This window comes from Pleurodeles waltl, chromosome 10 (genome assembly GCF_031143425.1).
Source record: "Pleurodeles waltl isolate 20211129_DDA chromosome 10, aPleWal1.hap1.20221129, whole genome shotgun sequence".
NCBI lineage: Eukaryota > Metazoa > Chordata > Amphibia > Caudata > Salamandridae > Pleurodeles > Pleurodeles waltl.
The window spans coordinates 315,176,260-315,195,675 of record NC_090449.1 but is presented as its reverse complement, the minus strand read 5'-3'; positions in this window follow the sequence as shown (position 1 = coordinate 315,195,675).

Genomic DNA, 19,416 nt, shown 5'->3' with positions numbered 1-19,416 from the left:
TAATATATCTTCATGACTTGCCATATGTACTCTAATGTTCCTTTTATAGATATTTATAATGTGACTTTCACAAGTGCATTTCTTTTATAATGTGATTCCTGACTATTGCTTATGTTGCAGAATCCTGAGTACTTACGTGTTCCAATGTGACTACTGCTTATTCTAGCAGAGTATTAGTAAACTGTGTAATGTTCTGTCAACTGCTAAGGTATCAGGGTATTTCTGACATGTAATGTTTGGTCTAATTATGTTTTGTGCAATACAGTTTATTTTTACGTAGCTCAGTGTTGTGTTTACTCTGTGGAGTATATATTGCGTCTTGTGTGTTGTGTGTGATGTGCAAACACTTTACACGTTGCCTCCAGGTTAGGCCTGACTGCTTGTGCCAAGCTACCAAGGGGGTGAGCAGGGTTTATCTTGGATGTGTAACTCCCTTACCCTGACTAGAGTGGGTGGGTTCTGTCTGGCTTAGGTGCATACCCCAGCCAACCAGAAACCCCTTTTTTAACAAGACCCATGGTTTCTTTTCAACTGAGAGTCTTTACCCCGGGAACTAGGTTGGGGCCCTTTAGAGAACTCCAGCTGTTTACCCTTACCACCCCACTTCTTCAGATGGGGACCCTGCCCACTCTTGGCAGTCTCCCTCATACCTGGTGCTTTCCCACAGGTCCACTTCCTGGGCAAGCGTCCTGGGGTCAGTCAGTTTGCTGTCAATTAGGTGCTGACGCAGCTCTGGAAAACAAAGGCTATGTTAGTGCTCCCATGCAATAAAATTCTACAGCCCCTCATAAGTTGTCACCTCACTGCCCTTCACCTAACCATCCAGTGACCTGAAAAACAGTCTACACACGCCAACCAAGTTTGGGATTCCTTCTTCTTATAGGTCCTAAACTTTTCCTTATTCTGCTCAGGAGTAAGACCATATCTGGTGAGTACAGGTCCTTCATAATAGAGTAGGTGAGTCCCTGAGGATCCTCCAAGGATGTCAGAGTGTCCCTACCCTCTACCTCAAAGTGCTTCCACAGACCCGCCCCACAATGTGCTTCAGGGACCATGTTCATTTAGAGAGCAAACTCATACCCCTTGAACCACAGATAGATGTCATCCTGCCTCTTGTTATCTTTCGCCAGGTCTTTAGGAATGTGCACCCTTCTCTCAGGCTGCGCTGAGGTACTGCTGCCACTATCTCTGCTAGACTGGCTCCTCTCATCCAGCTCTCTCAAACTGAGCTCATGAGCCAACTGCATCTTTTTCTCTTCTATGGCCAGCCGCCTCTCTTCCATCTCCATCTTAAGCTTCTCTAGCTCAAACTGGTGCACCCTCTCTGCCTGTCTGTCCTGCTTCTCTTCAGTAGTCAGACCCTTGGAAAACACACTGCTATCTGCTCCGGAGACCCTCCGCACAGGCAGAACAGGGACATCTAATACACAACCCGGATTGCTTTGCACCTCCTCACCCTCATTCTCCTCCTCTGTGTGCCCCCTAGCCTCCTTGGCTGCCACCTAGGCCCTCAATGTCTTTTGCAGCTCCTCCTGCCTAGCGGAGATCCTGATGGAGAAGGCAAGATCCTTGCAAAAGTGTTTCAGTTGAGCTACTGTATACTCCTCCCGTTTCTCCAACTCAAAAACAGCCTTTGTAGCCACACCTACTGCATCCCCAGATTGAGACATGTTGATGAGTACTCAAAAATGCAAAGTTCCAAAAGTAGTTGAGAGAGTTCCCAAGAGAAGTTTAAAAAATCACGAAAAATGGAAGCAGGAATAGTCCAAAAAGAGAAAAAGTATTGGTCTGCACTGAAAAAGTAGTGTACACTTAATCACTGTACATCAAGTACAATTACAAGTTCTATCCTTACAGCTGATCACCAATGTTAAAAATAGGGTCTCTCAGCAGTTAGTTTGGACTCTGTGTCCAAGCAGGGACCCTCACTCTAGTCAGGGTAATAGAGATACACACTTGGATAACCCCAAGCCGGATAACCCAATGGGCAGGCTGGAGTGTATGTTAAAGGTGGGACATGTAGTGGTGTGTGTTTTACATGTCCTAACAGTGAAATACTGCCAAATTTGTATTTGTACTTGATATACAGTGATGGTTTAAGGCTATGTATCAGTCGTATGCCACGGTAATTACAATCTCCATTTGGTCATTTAATTTGGGGTGGTAACTAATTCGCATTTTTCAAAAGCAGCCCCTTCTCCAAGGAAACTGGGCTGCTTTATAAAAATTATTTTGAAATGCAGTGACAAGGATGGAGGTCTGCAGTCCCTTGTAAGCCACCATCCTTGTCATTGCAGTCAGTCAAGGAGGGGTCAAAAGCTGTCTAATAAAAATTAATTAGGCAGGTTGTTGTGTGACCACCCTGTGATTCTTTATTTAACAAACTGACCTAGTGATACATAGCTTGGTTCACAAAATAAAATACCCGTCGTAAAAAGTTGGTGCACAATTCGCAACCGCTTCGCAGCTATTATGTAATTATATCTGCCCCTCTATCTTAATTTTGTTTTCTGCAGTGTCAGATTGGGAATAACATGCCCCAGGACGCTTGCAGGGAAAACAGGACAAGTACTGTCAAAGCTGATAGGCCTCACCCTTGAAAGCCGCTATTTCATCTTTTGACTTTGCCAATGATTGTTGTCAATGCTGTTCAGCAATGACAAAGAAGAAACAAAGATGCTCCCTATGCTAAACAGTATCAGCAAAAACAACAAAACACCAAAATGGCCAGCCTGCGTTCTCCTCATGCATGCACACATGCGTCATGATGCTGTGGTGGCCACATTTTTTACACCATGGCCAGCCCCAGCATGATGCTGTATACACTTGCCTGCATCACAAATGCATGCGCACCTCTTTGTCATGATCCTTCAGCGAACTTTCATTTTGTTTACAGTTCCAAGATAGTGGAAGCGCATCCAGAAGCAGTTAATAAAAAAATAAAAAAATAGAGCGCACAAAAGTTCATTACCAAGAAAGGAGCAGTCCAATAGCAAATGTCATCTGCAGGACCCTCCGAGGGAAATAAAATCATTAGAAAAAAGGCAGGGTTATGGGAAGCCGTTCATGTCAAAATTACAGCTCTCTATATAGGACACCTCCTGGAATGCATAGCGTTTTGCAAAATGAATATGACATACACCAGAATGAATGTACTATGTGTCAAAATAAATATGATACCTGGCAGAGTGAATCTGACTTGAACCAAAACAAATATGAAACCAGGCAAAGTGAATATGCTACTCAGTGATTATTATGAATAACTCACACTCAGCATTGAATAAGAGAAATACTGAAATGTATATCAATCATACTGAAATAAATATGGCCCTCACTGTAAATAATAAAGCAATCACTGAAAGACATACAATATTTGTCAAAAAGAGTGAGACATTTCTTGAAATGACTGACATATGCCAAGAGGAATATGACACACATTGGAATGAATATGACAGCTTGAAATGAATATAAGGTACTGAAATGAAAATGCATTATTCTGAAAGGAATATAGGGGGTTATTCTAACTTTGGAGGAGTGTTAATCCGTCCCAAAAGTGACGGTAAAGTGACGGATATACCACTAGCCGTATTACGAGTTCCATAGGATATAATGGACTCGTAATACGGCTGGTGGTAAATCCGTCACTTTTCCGTCACTTTTGGGACGGATTAACACCTCCTCCAAAGTTGGAATAACCCCCATAATGTGCAATGAACATTACATTTATAAAAAAATTAATATGGTTTGCATTGAAAGTAATATGATACACATTGACATGATTATAATATGTGTTGCAATTGGTATGAGTCATGTTAAAATCAATATCATGCGTTAATATGAATGAGACATCTACTGAAAGGAATATGACACATGCTAAGATGAATATGACATGAAATGAATATGAGCCCTTTTGAAATTAATTCAACTTGGCTTAAACTGAATTTGACACATGCTGACATTAAAATGAAGCTTGTCAAAATGAATGTTATGCTTTGAAGTCAATATGATACACAGCGACATGAATATTGCATATATTGAAATACATTTGACCTATGTTGAAATGGATATGACCCATATTAAAATTATAATGTCAAGTGTTAAGATGAATATAACATCCACTGTCATGAATATGCCATTCATTTAAAGCAATATGACAAATGTTAAGATTTATATGGACCATTTTCAAATGAATATGATATCTGATGAAGTTGAAATGACCCATATCAAAATTAATATGACATTCATTAAAATAAATATGACACTTATTAAAATGGATATGAAACTATATGAGATAAATATAGCATGCGTTGAAATGAATAAAGCACATATCGAAATGAACACAAGCCATGTGTAAATAAAATGCTCACTCTTTAAATATGGCTTGCCTTGAATCGATGTTGATTTGCTTTAAAATTAACAATACATATTGAAATTAACATTACATATTCTGAAAGGATATGATATGAACACAAAATAATTAAGCAAAATAAATATATGCTTTCAACTATGTGCTACATTTAGTTTTTGCCAGCTTTTGGACTCTGAGCACTTTACCACTGTTGACCAGTGCTAAAGTGCCAGTGCTCTCTGTCTAAATTGACCTGATGATTAGTTTATCCATGATTGGCATAGTTGTTTTACCCATAAATCCCTAGTATAGTGCAACATGTGTGCCCTGGACCTGTAAATCAAATGGTACTATTGGGCCTGCAGCACTGATTGTGCCACCCACATGAGTAGCCCTGTAAACATGTTTCAGACCTGCTACTGCAGTGTCTGTGTGTGCAGTTTTAAACTGCCATTTCAACCTGACAAGTGCACCCACTTGCCAGGCCCAAGCCTTCCCTTTTACTAGATGCAAGGTACCCCTAAGGTAGGCCCAAGGCAGCCCCATGGGCAGGGTGCAGTGTATTTAAAAGGTAGGACATATACTGGGGTATTTTACATGTCCTGATAATGACATACTGCTGTAGGAAAGTATCATCTTCCTTGGCATGTTACCCCCATTTTTACCTGTATATCAGTATGTTTTTGCCTGTCTCACTGGGATCCTGCTGGCTAGGACCCCAGTGCTCATAGTTTATGGCCTAATGTGTGTGTCTGTATAGTGCTTGACTGTGTCACTGAGGCTCTGCTAATCAGAACCTCAGTGCTTATGCTCTCTCTGCTTTTAACTTTGTCACTGTAGGCTAGTGACTTCATTTACTAATTTCAATTGGCACACTGGACCCCCCTTATAAGTCCCTAGTATATGGTACCTAGGTACCCAGGGCATTGGGGTACCCAGAGATCCATATGGGCTGCAGCATTTCTTTTGCCACCCACAGGGAGCTCAGACAAACCTTTGCACAGGCCTGCCATTGCAGCCTGGTGAAATAGTGCACACACTATTTCACAGCCATTTTCACTGCACTTAAGTAACTTATAAGTCACCTATATGTCTAACCTTCACTTGCTGTAGGTTAGGTGCAAAGTTACTAAGTGTGAGGGCACCGTTGCACTAGCAAAGGTGCCCCCACACAGTCCAGGGCCAAATCCCCAGACTTTGTGAGTGCGGGGCCACCATTATACACGTGCACTACATATAGGTCAATACCTATATGTAGCTTAACAATGGTAACTCCGAATATGGCCATGGAAGGTGTCTAGGATCATGGAATTGTCCCCTCATTCCAAATCTGGTATTGGGGGGCCAATGCCATGCATCCTGGGGGCTCCACCATGGGCCCCTGGTACTGCCAAACCAGCTATCTGAGACTTGCACTACAGCTACAACTGCTGCCACCTCACAGACAGGGTTCTGCCCTCCTGGGGTCTGAGAATCCCAGTCCCAGGAAGGCAGAACAGAGCATTTCCTTTGGAGGGAGGATGTTACGCCCTCTTCCTTTGGAAATAGGTGTTACAGGCTTGGGAGGGGTAGCCTCCCAGAGCCTCTGGAAATGCTTTACAGGGCCCAGATGACTGAATTGGATTATGGCTGAATTGGATTGTTGATCTACAGATTTATTTTCTACATCGATCTGTAATGGATCAGTAAATTACATGTGGATCTTCCATATTGGATGACAAGAACTTTCAGTGCAACGAACCAATGAATTGGACATTATTCGGTTAATGATGAACTTATTGCAACATGAGTCTTGAACATTGCCAAAAAAGTAAACACCAGGCTGTGATTAAGTCATAGGTCTTGGGACAAATGTGTGGTCCTTTTTTTGTTTACCTTTGACTTGGCTTCATTATATATTTTTTTTGTGGTTTTTCACAAATTATTTGTTGTATACATGCATATTTAATTGATATGTTTGGTATTAAAAATATTGTAACAATACAGTCTTGGACACATCATACACCATTGCTTTACAGTGTAGGTCTACTTTTCTCCTAATTCACAATATGTCCATCTATCAAATTTTTCAACAGTATTATGGATTCCATGTATTAAGCTAGAAATTGTAATCCCTTTCACTTGTTTAGGTGTGCTCCATTCCTAATTTGAGTTATAAGTTGTTGGGACAAGTTCTCTTGTTCCAGAATACATGTTTGACAACAGGCATGTTCAGAATGTATTGAGCACCACTACTACACTCTACACTAATGGGAATGTGAGGCCATAGAACAAGGTTTTCTGTTGTCATGTTAGCTAAAGGGCACAGATGGTGCCCTCCTTGCATAAGCTAGTCTACACCGGTTCAGGAACCCCCTGTCCCTGCTCTGGTGCGAAACTGGACAATGGGAAGGGGAGTGACCACTCCCCTGTCAATCACCACTCCAGGGGTGGTGCCCAGAGCTCCTGCATTGTCTCCCTTGCGTTAGCCATCTTGTTTTCCAAGGTGTGGGGACACTCTGGAGATCTCTGAGTGGCCAGTGCCAACAGGTGACGTCAGAGACCCCTCCTGATAGGTACATGCCTCGGTAGGTAGCCAATACCCCTCTCAGGGTTACTTAGGGTCTCTCCTGTGGGTTCCTCTTCAGATTTGGCTTGCACATTTCCACCAGGAATCCTCTGCAACTTCTGCTTCATCCTCTGACCTTGGGTCAACCGCAGACTGCTCTAGGAACCGCTGAAACTGCAACAAAGTATCCAGAAAGGCTACTGCGACTCTACAACTTTAGCCAGCAAGTGCAACTGTTTCCATGGTGTGCACCCTGTCTTCACCCTGCACCAGAAGGACCAAAGAAATCTCCTGTGGAGTGACAGAGTCACTTCCCTGCTCCAGCAGGCACCTTCTAAGACTACAACAGATTCTCTGGGACTCCTCTCCTGATGACAAGCGTGCTCCTTGGAGCCCAGGTGGTGGACCCCTTTCACACAGACTGTCCTAAGGTCCAGCTGTCTAAATTTGGAGGAGGTAAGAGCTTGCCTTCCCAATTTGCAACAGTACCCCTGTGCACCACATCATCTTCACCTCCTGAGGCCTCTGTGCACTATTTGCAAGAATCCTTCATGCACAGCCTGGCCCAGGTCCCTTGCAGTCTATCTTGTGACACTCAACTCGGTGAGTTGTTCTCCGGCGGCGTGGGACCTTCTTTTGTAGTGCTGCAGCAACCGGAATTTGCACCTTCTTTGTCCCCTTGTCCTGGGACCTCTGTGAGTGCTGCCTGGTCTTCTGTGGGTTCCCTCCAGTGTTGGGAGCCCTCTCTGCCTCCTCAGTCTGTGTTGAGACGCCCAGGTCCTTCCTGGGTCAAGGAAGTGCCATTTTGACACAATCCGCGACATTGCTTGAAACAAGGCTTGTTGGACTAATTCAGCGCTACAACTCACCTGCATCCAACATCTCCATGTGGGACATCCTTTGCATCATGCAGGAACCCACAGCCATCTTCTTTGGTGCTCTTCTGCAGACTTCTTCCAACCGGAGAATCCTCTTTTGCACCATCTTCTAGGTTGGCAGGGGCTCATGTCCTTCCTGGAATCTTCTGCAACTTCTGGACTTGGTCTGCTCTCTTTACAGGTCTTGCTTGGTTCTTGCAATACCTCTATTCACGACTTTTAGTGTGTCCTAAGGAAAATTGCAGTACTTTACTCCTACTTTCCTGGGCTCTTGGGTGGGGTATTTTACCAACCTTTGTGGTTGTCATACACTCCCAGTGCCCCTCTACACACTACACTTGCCTAAGGGGGAATTCGTGATTTGCATTCCACTTTCTTAATATATGGTTTGTGCTGCCCCAAGGCCCATTTCTTCCTATTGCATTCTATGGTATTTTCTATTAATTGCACTATCCTATAACTATTTACTTACCTGATTTTGGTGTCTAGAGTATATATTGTGTATAATTACCTCCAGAAGGAGTATTTCCTCTAAGATAATTTTGGTCTTGTGTCACTAAAATAAAGTACCTTTATTTTTGGTAACACTGAGTATTGTCTTTTATTGTGTATAAGTACTGTGTAACTATAAGTAGTATTGCAGGAGCTTTGTATGTCTCCAAGTTCAGCCTAAGCTGCTCTGCTACAGCTACCTCTATCAGCCTAAGCTGCTAGAACACTACTACATTTCACTGATAAGGGATAACTGGACCTGGTATAAGGTGTAAGTACCTAAGGTACCCACTACAAGCCAGGCCAGCCTCCTACCACAGCTCACAACCCACAGCCCCACACACCTCAGTCACCATACCCCCAGACACCACCCGAACCCCCACAGACACAACCACCACATTTGCTGTTGTTTTTTAATATCTGACTTTGTGGAAAGTGTTGGTGACCCAAGACAAGGGTAGATGTTCACTGTATGGATATGTTGGTGTAGATCCAATTGGGGTGTCATTGCATAGTGTTGTGCTTGCTAGGGTAAGTATTTAATCTTGTGTTGGCCAATGTCAACATATATGGTGTAGATATGTCCCCTGATATAGATTGTACTTTCGTCTCATGTGCGGGAGGTAGAGTTTTTTTTGTCCACACATGGAGGGTGTTAAATTGTGGTAGCTTCCTTTGGATTTGACTGACCATGTGTCCACTTTGATGTGTGTACCTTACAGCTACATCATCTAGATGTCTGGATCATGCTGTTGCCATTGTATGTGCTTTCTTGACTTGCACTTACACATTTGGCAGCTAAGCAGATCACTTGGCTCAAATATTTTTTGTCCCTGAGATACATGATGGGTCAGTTCCTATGCAAATGCTGTTTTAGGGGCATGTGCAAAGTGAAATGTGTCCATGAATGGTCCTGATGTCCCCATCACTATTATGCAGGTATTGTTTGCATTGTGAGCTTTGGATATTCGTTTCACAACCTATTGTGCATCCCATTGACCTTCCATTATGTTGCAATGTGAGTGCTGTGTGGGTCCATCGATGAGCAGCACCTGCGGCAGGACATAATGTTGCCATCCGAAACACCGGCTCCGTCAGCCTTTTTGGCCTGCCTCGCCACTGCGGTGGTCTGCGCTGCCTGGTGGTGCTGGCGGTACTGCAGCAGTCTTTCCCTTTGGGACTGCCAGCATCGTAATACTGTGGTCTGACTGCCAAGCAGATGGCGGTCACACCGCCGCCACAGTGGTGCATAAACCCCCAAACTCGTAATGGGACCCTTTGAGAATATGTAACATTAATTACAACATGTAATATTAATTTTAAAGCAAATCCACATAAGTTCAGAGCAAGCCATATTCATTTAAACAACAGTCATATTCATTTGAACATGGCTTGTGTTCATTTCAATATTTGCCTAATTCATTTCAAAGCATGTTACATTTATCTCACAGTTTCATTTTCATTTCAAAAAGTGTGATATTCATGTTACAGAATGTCACATAACTTTTGATGTGGGCCATATTAATTTAATCAGGCGTCATATTCATTTCAAAGTGGCTCATATTCATCTTAACATGTGTCATATTCCTTTCTATGAATGTCATTCATTTCAATGGATGTCATATTCACCTTAACACCTGTCATAATAATTTTAACACAGGTCATATCCATTTCAACATAGGTCATATTAATTTCAATATATGCAGTATTTATTTTGCTGTGTATCATATCAATTTCAAAGCACAACATATTCATTTTGACAAGTTTCATTTTAATTTCAGCATGGGTCATATTCACTTTAAGACATGTTGAATTCATTTCGGTGGAGCTCATATTTGTTTCAATGCATGTCATATTCATCTTAGCATGTGTCATATTTCTTTCAACGGATGCTGCATTCATATTAACACATCTTAATTTTAACATGAATCATATCCATTGCAACATATATTGTAATCATGTCAATGTACATCATATCGCTTTCAATGCAAGCCTTATTCATTGTGATAAATGTCATGATAATTTTAACGTTATTCGTATTAATTTTAAAACATGTCAAATTCATTTCAATGTAGGTCATATTCATTTCAACGTAGGTCATATTCCTTTTAACACGTGTTATATTCTTTTCAATCAATGTTAAGTTTATTTCAGTGGTTGTCATATTCATATTAACACTTGTCATATTCATTTTCAGATGCAACTTATAAATTTTAACACATATCGTATTAATTTGAATGTGTATCATATTAGTTTGAATATGTGTCATATTAATTTGAAGGCGTGCCATATTGATTTTAACAAATCTCATGTGAATTTCAGCTGTGGTCATACTCATTTGAAGACATGTCAACTTCAATTCAATGGGGTTGCATTAATTTCAACACAAGCCATATTCATTTTCAATCATCTCCTATTCATTTCTGTGTGTCTCATATTCATTGCCGTCTCAGTAATATTCATATCAACACAATTCAAATTCATTGCAACATGTTTAATGTTAATTTCAATGTACATTGTATTAGTTTCAAAGTGCATTGTTTTCTTTTCAGAATATAATATATTCATTTCAATACTTTATATTATTTTCAATCTGCCATATTAATTTAAATGTATGTCATATTTCTTTTGGGATAAGTCAATCATTTCACGAAATGCCCCATTCTTTTTGGTGAATATTGTATTTGTTTCAGTGATTGCTTTATTGTTTACAGTGAGGGCCATACTAATTTCAGTATGATTTATATATATTTCAGTATATTTCTTATTCAATTTGGTGTGTGTGTTATTCATATTAATCACCAAGTAGCATATTCATTCTGCCAGGTTTCATATTTGTTTTGGTTCAATTCAGATTCACTTTGCCAGGTATCATAATTATTTTGACACATAGTACATTCATTCTGGTGTGTGTCATATTCATTTTACAGCGCGCTATGCATTTCAGGAGGTATCCAATATGGGGGGCTGTAATTTTGACATGAACGGCTTCCCATACAGGGTCTGGGACGAGTGACAAAAGAGGAGATGTGGCAGCGGGGAAAGCAACGGGTGGGTTGCAGGTGAGAAACATGGAAAGCGTGGAGAGATGGGTTATGAAAGGAGAAAAGCAGCAAACGGCTAGAGAGCAAGAAAGCAATGGAGTGCTGAAAGCAAAGAAGAAAGAAGAGTTACCTGAACAGAATCAAGTCAACCATTTAAAAGTATGATAAAGAAGCTGTAGTCCACAGGAGGAAGAAGAGGAAGGGAAGCCATTGAGTAAGAAGCAAGCAAATGAGACTGGCAAGAAAACCAAACAATGATAAGCAATAGGCTGACCCAAAGCCCACTGTAAATATGTGTATTGTTCGTGATAGGTCTTTGACAATAGACAACAAAAGTCGTCTGGAGGCAAGAGCCTGAAAAGGGAGATTTAATGAGTTACTGGGGGAAGAGTACTAAAGGATAATAATTTTTATTAAGCACTGTTTCTCATTAGAAATTATTCTCAGCATTAAACCCATAACTTCTTTAACACATGTTTTTTACTAGTTGAAATTGTACTAATAAAAGAGCAACAAAGTGAAACAAATATTAATAATGCTGAGCGAAACCCGTAGGTTGCAGTACATTAGCATGCTCTAAGTGTAGTAGCACAATTACAGAATCAGCAGTTTCAGCAAACATTAAACTAACACCTCTAAACGGTGGAGTGACAATGGGTGTCATAGACCTCAATGCATGGAAGGAAAAGTCCTCCCGCCCACCTTCCACTCCACCCCCCAAACCCTCCCGCCCACAACGTCCACAAAGGTTTGAGATTTATACGGAGTCATAATAGGGACTCCCGCAGCTTTAGGCCACTGCTTTTGCTATATTATCGATAGCCACGCCCTGCCTCGTATGCCTCGTAACAAGGATTTTCAGGAGGAGTCATAGATCATGAAAAGTGGAAAAAGAAGAAAGAGTAAAATAGGGTAAAATGTGTGTTGGTCGAAGTAGAGCCAGGTCAGGTAACCTTTTGGCTCAATGACGCACCAATGTAAAATATCTCTGTGAGACCCCCCACACCCCCATGTCTCAGGATCACAAGCTAGTGGGTCGCCTAAGCTGTTGAGACGTCAATAAAAACGTGTGCTAATGGGAACTATGAAGGGTGGTGTGATAGACCATAAAAATAAAGGAGGGAAGCGCTAGAGAGCGGAAAGCGAATGGCTAACACGAACGTTGGGTTTGTTTATAGCACACAGCTGAGTAAATACTATGGTGGTCATTCTGACCCTGGCGGTCTTTGACCGCCAGGGCGGAGGACCGCGGGAGCACCGCCGACAGGCCGGCGGTGCTCCAATGGGGATTCCGACCGCGGCGGTAAAGCCGCGGTCGGACCGGCACCACTGGCGGGGTCCCGCCAGTGTACCGCGGCCCCATTGAATCCTCCGCGGCGGCGCAGCTTGCTGCACCGCCGCGGGGATTCCGACCCCCCCTACCGCCATCCAGATCCCGGCGGTCGGACCGCCGAGATCCGGATGGCGGTAGGGGGGGTCGCGGGGCCCCTGGGGGCCCCTGCAGTGCCCATGCCACTGGCATGGGCATTGCAGGGGCCCCCGTAAGAGGGCCCCTACATGTATTTCACTGTCTGCTGCGCAGACAGTGAAATACGCGACGGGTGCAACTGCACCCGTCGCACAGCTTCCACTCCGCCGGCTCGATTCCGAGCCGGCTTCATCGTGGAAGCCTCTTTCCCGCTGGGCTGGCTGGCGGTCTGAAGGCGACCGCCCGCCAGCCCAGCGGGAAAGTCAGAATTACCGCCGCGGTCTTTCGACCGCGGAACGGTAACCTGACGGCGGGACTTTGGCGGGCGGCCTCCGCCGCCCGCCAAGGTCAGAATGAGGGCCTATGTGTGTCAGTTCAAGTTCAAGCCTGCAATGTTAGCATTTCTCTCCCCCCTGCGGAATCCGAAGCACCAGTGATCGCTAGCATTCTCCCAAATGACAACAATCTTAATTCAATAAACATGCCTGAGGTGAACGATTCACTCTTCTACCTAGTCAATAAGTTTCAATACATTAAAAAAAACTCATAATTAATTCAGGACAACATTTAACCTTACAGGTGAAATAAGCAACATTTTTAAATGTAGCTATAGACAGTTTTTTTCCAAAAAGTACAGATTGACAGTGGGACTTTGGTCGGATTCCTTCAGCCCCTGCTTTTCGTGTATTTATCATGCCATTGCATGGGTGGCTGTCAATGAAGCCATTTCATGGGCGGCTGCCCATAAAGCCAAGGGTATTTTTACGTTTCTTGCATCTGTCCCATTTGTGTGCCCATTACATTTTAGTGATGGGAATCAAGTAATTATTTTGCTAGCCTGCAGATGGGGAATGGTATTTCAATAGAGATCCAAAGTATGTTATTTAATGTATTTGCTTTGCTGACATTTAAATTGCCAATTTATAACTTTCTTGTTTAATATATACTTGCCATTTGGATGCTTAGAGTAACAGTACTATTCAGTAAATGCCCTTGCATATTTATTTCTTTTATTTTGCTACCATGATAACATGTTGAATTTATGATTTTTGTTTTATTCACAAAGTAAAGCGATGCTAGCACACGTGTAATCTTAAAGATACAAACAAAATACAGCCACTTTGTCCAAAAATATCTCATTGCAGTATGTTAGCAACTACTTCCCTTAAAGTCATGAAATACAATTCAAATTTCACCTTCGGATTCCTTTCCCTAGCCCTCTTCTTTGAGTAACAGCTCAAATCTCTGGTGATGCATATTTTTTCACAAAGTGGCCAGACTCCTGCTTCCAGATTGCCTGTCAACGTATTCTGTAGACAATTAAAATACCCCCAAACTTCACTATCTGTTTATAGGCATATTCTCAAAGTAGCAGCTGCCTTGAACATCTGGGTCAAAGAAGAATCTGCATCTCTTTCAAAAGGCTGCTGCACTCCAGTTTTCTGGTTCTCAGTGCTAGTGTCTTGTTATAAGTTCCCATTGTTTGTTTCTGCTGCCTTCTGAAATATTAACTAGCGCTTTCTCCTTTGCCTTCCGTAACTCAAGTGTATCCGTCTACACTATTATCCTAACCCGGTGTTTTTAGAGGTCATTTTATGGCGTCCATTTGTTGTTTTGTTCTGATGCTGAAACCAGTTCATATCATATAAGCCTTCTTACTTGATGCCATTCCTGCTTGTAATCCCCAAAGAAGATCAGTTTGTGAGAATAGAAAATTATACTTTTTCATATGTCACCCACTAGAATCTGTAAAATTGTCACAGTTACCCCACCTGGTGTTCCACCTATTAACCCATGTGATAGTTTTTTAAAGAAGTACACAATAATGTACAGCATAAACTGTGTAAATGTCACTGTATTATTGATCATATAAGGAATTTGAAGAGTTATTGTGTATGTGACACATTTCAAGTGGTTGGTAACTGAAGTTTACTGGTCAGAGAGGTTTAGTTTTTTGAGTTCCTTTTGGAATAAAGAAAAGGTTTAACAATGTAATGGTGTTTTTATTCCATACTAGATTGATTATCCAATTGAGTTAGATGCATAGCCAGATCCAAATCTAATATACTGAAAAATGTTTGAAGGGGAGGCGATGTGTAAACAGTAGTACAGGAAGTGATCTAATGAGTATTGAATATTCTGAACATACACAACTGGGAAGAATCCGGGGCACACCAACCAACGCAAAGAAGAGTATATGGGTTTCATAATGATTTGTTCTATTGAATAAAAAGAAATACTTTCTAAAAATGGCTGAAAACACTGATTTTAAACTACCAGACTCATTCAATCAATCAATTAATCACTGATTTGTAAAGCACATCTTATCACTATGGGGGTATCCAGGTGCTAAGGGATGTTGCTGTGAATTGGTAGCTACTCCTCAAATCATGTCTTGAGCTTTCTCCTGAAGTCGAGGAGGGTGTATGAGGTGCAAAGGTGGGGGGGCAGAGACATCGTTCCAGGTCTTGGTGGCGACGTGGGAGAAGGAGCGTCCTCTGCAACGTCGGATTCTTGGGACATGCGCAAGGGCGAGTGTTGTTAAACTAAGCTCCGTGATTGGCTGGTGGAAGGAGTCTGCGGTTGATAAGCTTGGGTCCAAGCTGTGGAGGGTTTTGTATGCAATGGTGTGAGCCTTGAATTTGTACCTCGTGTGCACCGGCAGCCAATGTAGACCTCTGAGGTGGGGGTGATGTGGGTACTTCTGGGAAGGTCTAGGACGAGTCTCGCTGCTGTGTTCTGCATGGTCTTGAGGCGGTGGAGGAGCTGGGTGGGGGTGTCCGACGTAGAGGGCTTTTCCGTAGTCTAGTCTGCTGGTGAGGATGGCTTTCTGGTTTTGACGGGGATCCATTTAAAAATCTTCCATAGCATGCAGAGGTTGTGGAAACTGGAGGATGCCACTGTGTTTATCTGCTCCCTGGAGGTGAGTTTGCTGTCTATGATGATGATGAGATATCATGCATGGTCAGTCGGAGTCAGGGGTTGTCCCCTGTGTGGAAGGCCACCAGGAGTTGTCCCAAGGGGAGTGGTTGCTTCCGACAATGATCACCTCCGTCTTGTCCATGTTCAGTTTCAAGCAGTCTCATCCATAAGGCAACGTGTCTCATGGTATTGCTGAAGTTGTCTCTGGGAGTGGCGTGGTCTTCAGAGAGGGAGAGTATTAATTGAGTGTCATCGGCATAGAAAATTATGTTGAGTCCATAGGAACAAACAATCTTGGAAAATGGCCTCATATAGACGTTGAAGAGGGTGGGGTTGAGAGAGAATCCCTGAGGGACGCCGCATATGTTGTTCTTAGGTTCTGAAGTGAAGGGTGGGAGGTGTACCCTCTGAGTGCGGCCTGTGATGAAGGCCTGGATACATTTGAGGGCGTTGCTTCGGATACCAATGTGGTGGAGTCTGGAGATGAGGGTGAGGTGAGAGATGGTGTTGAACGCAGTAGAGACGTCTTGGAAGATAAGGGCTGCTTTCTCTCCGTGGTCGAGAAGGGCCCCGATGTATACTGTTGCGGTGATATGGGCGGTCGCGGTGTTGTGGTTGGAGCAGAAACCACATTGGGAGGAGTCCAGTAGGTTGTGTCTTTCAAGGTGTTCGGAGAGTTGCTTGTTGATGGCTTTTTCCAGGACCTAGGAAGGGAAGTAGAGAGATGGGGCAGTAATTTATGAGTGTGCTGGTATAGGAAGCTGGCCTGGTGTTTGGTGGGTACCCAAGGTACTTACATCCTATAGCAGGCCCAGGTATCCCCTCTTAGGGAACTGTAGGCAGTGTCTAGTAGCCAGACTCTCTAGAGGTAGCTGTGGACGAGCAGCCAAAGCATATCTAAGAGACATGCAAAGCTCATGTAATACTACTTGTAGTCACACAGCACGTACACACATGCAAGTAACCACAATACCAAAATTACTAAAAAGGCAATACTCCCTTAGGAGGTACACTAGTAACCAGTAACAGGCATAGAAAAGGTTACAAAACAGTGCAAATGTAGATAACCAATAGTGACCCTAGGGGGAGCCCAAACCATATACTAAAAAAATGGAATGCGAACACAGGACTCCCATATAGGTAAGTGGAATGTGTAGAGGGGAGCTGGGAAAAACCTTAGAGGTAAGTAACTCATTTCCCCCCAGGGTCTAGGAAAGCAGGAGTAAATAATTGGAATTTCACCAAACCACCCAAAAGGAAGAAAAAGTTGGGAAGAAGACACTGAGACAAGACTTCAAGAAACCAGTGGTGGATTCCTGGATAAGACCACCGGTGGAGAGAGGGGACAAGTCCAAAGGTGTCAGTGGAGTCCAGGAGGAGTGGGAGCTACTAACCACCCAGCTGTACTTGCAGGAGTTGGTCGACGGTGAAGAAGAACAGGTCAGCACTGCAGCCCTGGAGCCGGAGAAGAGTTCCTGATGGATGCAGAAGATGTCCCATGCTGAAGTGGAGATTGCAGACGGGTGTCGGTGCGGGAATTCCACAAAGAAGCCTTGACAAAGGCAAATTTGCAGTTACTGGAAAAGTGGTGCTGCCAGGGACCAGCAAGGCCCAGGAGTACTCAACCCAGGCGGGGGAGTCACAGGGGACACTCAGCGACACAGAAGACCCACAGAAGTGGAGGCAGCACCCATATGGATACTGAAGGGCAGGGACACAGGAGTCGCAGAAGGGGCCCATGCAGCACTACAGAAAGGGATCCCACGCCGTAGGAGAACCATGCAGAGGGCTGTGCGGCACAGGAAGGAGCGCTAGGGACTGGAGCTATATGTTTTCTGAAGATCCCGTGGAGGAGATGCAAACAATCATTGGCAGCTGCAAGAGACACAGTGCATGGGGGTACTGTCTTGAGTGGGAAGGCAAGGGCTTACCTCTCCCAAAGTTTGACAGCTGGCAGAGAAGACCAAGAGGACTTCTCTGGACCACCACCTGTGATGCAGGATTCATGCAGCTCAGGATGAGAGGAGATCGACGCAGCCGGCCGTCGTTGCAGGAGGTGCCTGTGGATGAAGGGGAATGACTCCTTTACTCCGAGGGAGATTCCTTCTTCTTCTTGTGCAGGCTGAAGAGTTTCTGTCTTCTGGGGATGCACATCTAGGGACATATTGAGAAGCTGGCAGGAGCCGTGGAAACAAAGTTGCATTAGAGTCTTCTTAGTGGATTGCAGCGTTGTTGATTCCTGGAAGGTTCAGTCGCAGCTCCCGTAGCCAGAAATCCAAATGGAGGTTGCAGAGGAGTCCTGCTGGAGTCTTGCAATCAAAATCGGAGTATCCACACAAGAGAGAGAGAGACCCTAAATATCCCTGAAAGCGGGATTGGTCAACTAGCCAGTTAAGCACCTATTAGGTGAGGGCTCTGACGTCACCTGCTTGGCCTGGCCACTCAGATGTTCCCAGAGTTCACTGCCAACCCAGGAAATAAGATGGTAGAACCCAGGGACCTCTGTAGGATCTCTGAGCGCCACCCCTGGGGTAGTGATGGAGAGGGGAGTTGTCACTCCCCTTTCCGTTGTCCAGTTTCATGCCAGAGCAGGGACTGGGGGTCTCTGAACCGTTGTGGATTGATTTATGCATGGAGGGCAAAAAATGTGCACTTCAAAGCATACCAGTGGATTGGGGAGGCTACCCCTCCCAAGCCAGTCACACCTATTTCCAAAGGGAGAGGATGTTACCTCCCTCTCCCAAAGGGAATCCTTTGTTCTGCCTTCCTGGTCTTGATCAGATCAAGCAGTAAGTGGGCATAAACCTGTCTGAGGGGTGGCAGCAGCTTGGGCATGTGCGAAAACCCTGTACGACTGGTGGTAACAATGCTGGGGGTCCTCTAAGGAGCCCCTAGAGTGCATGGAATCATAGTTAAAATACTTGCAACAGTATTTGGGGTATGATTCCAACATGTTTGATACCAAACATGCCTAGGTTCGGAGTTACTATCATGTAGCTGGACATAGGTAGTGACCTATGTCCAATACATGCATAAAATCGCATCCCCACACTCACAAAGTCCAGGAAAATGAAACTGGAGTTCGTGGTGGCACCTCTGCTAGTGGAGGGGTGCCCTCACACACAGGTACTTGCACCCTGCCCTCTGGGCTAGGAGGGCCTGCCATAGGGGTGACTTACAGTGACCTGGTAGTGAAAGGGTGATGTTCTTGCCTAAACCTTTGTTATGGACAAAGGTTTATACCTACCTTTTCCTTCAAATCGCTCTAATATGTATTACGAATTACAAGGAGAAAGGAATTACATTATAAAACTTTTAGTCATGTACATACTGGAGTCATAATATATGTAAGTCTCCTCTAAGGAAGGCCTAGCAAGCCCTATGGCAAGAAGCGGTATAATATTAAGGATGACATATGGTTTGATATAGTTCTTAGCAGCAAAACCCTTAAAGTTGTTGTTTTGCTGAGGAAAGTTAGTAGCCCCATTGGCTAACACAAAGTTACCAGCTGGCATCTCAGCCTGGCTAACTTCTGAATGAGACTACGTCACTGGGTACTGCAAGGTATCAAGTTAATGGTGGCATTACATGTGACTTGATGGTGAAGTCTACAATTATGTAGTTGAGTAACTTTTAGAAAGTTGCCACTCTTGCCCCACTGATTCCAGTGGCCTAGCAAAAGCACTTGTACACAGCCTGCTTTTTGCCTCCCTGGG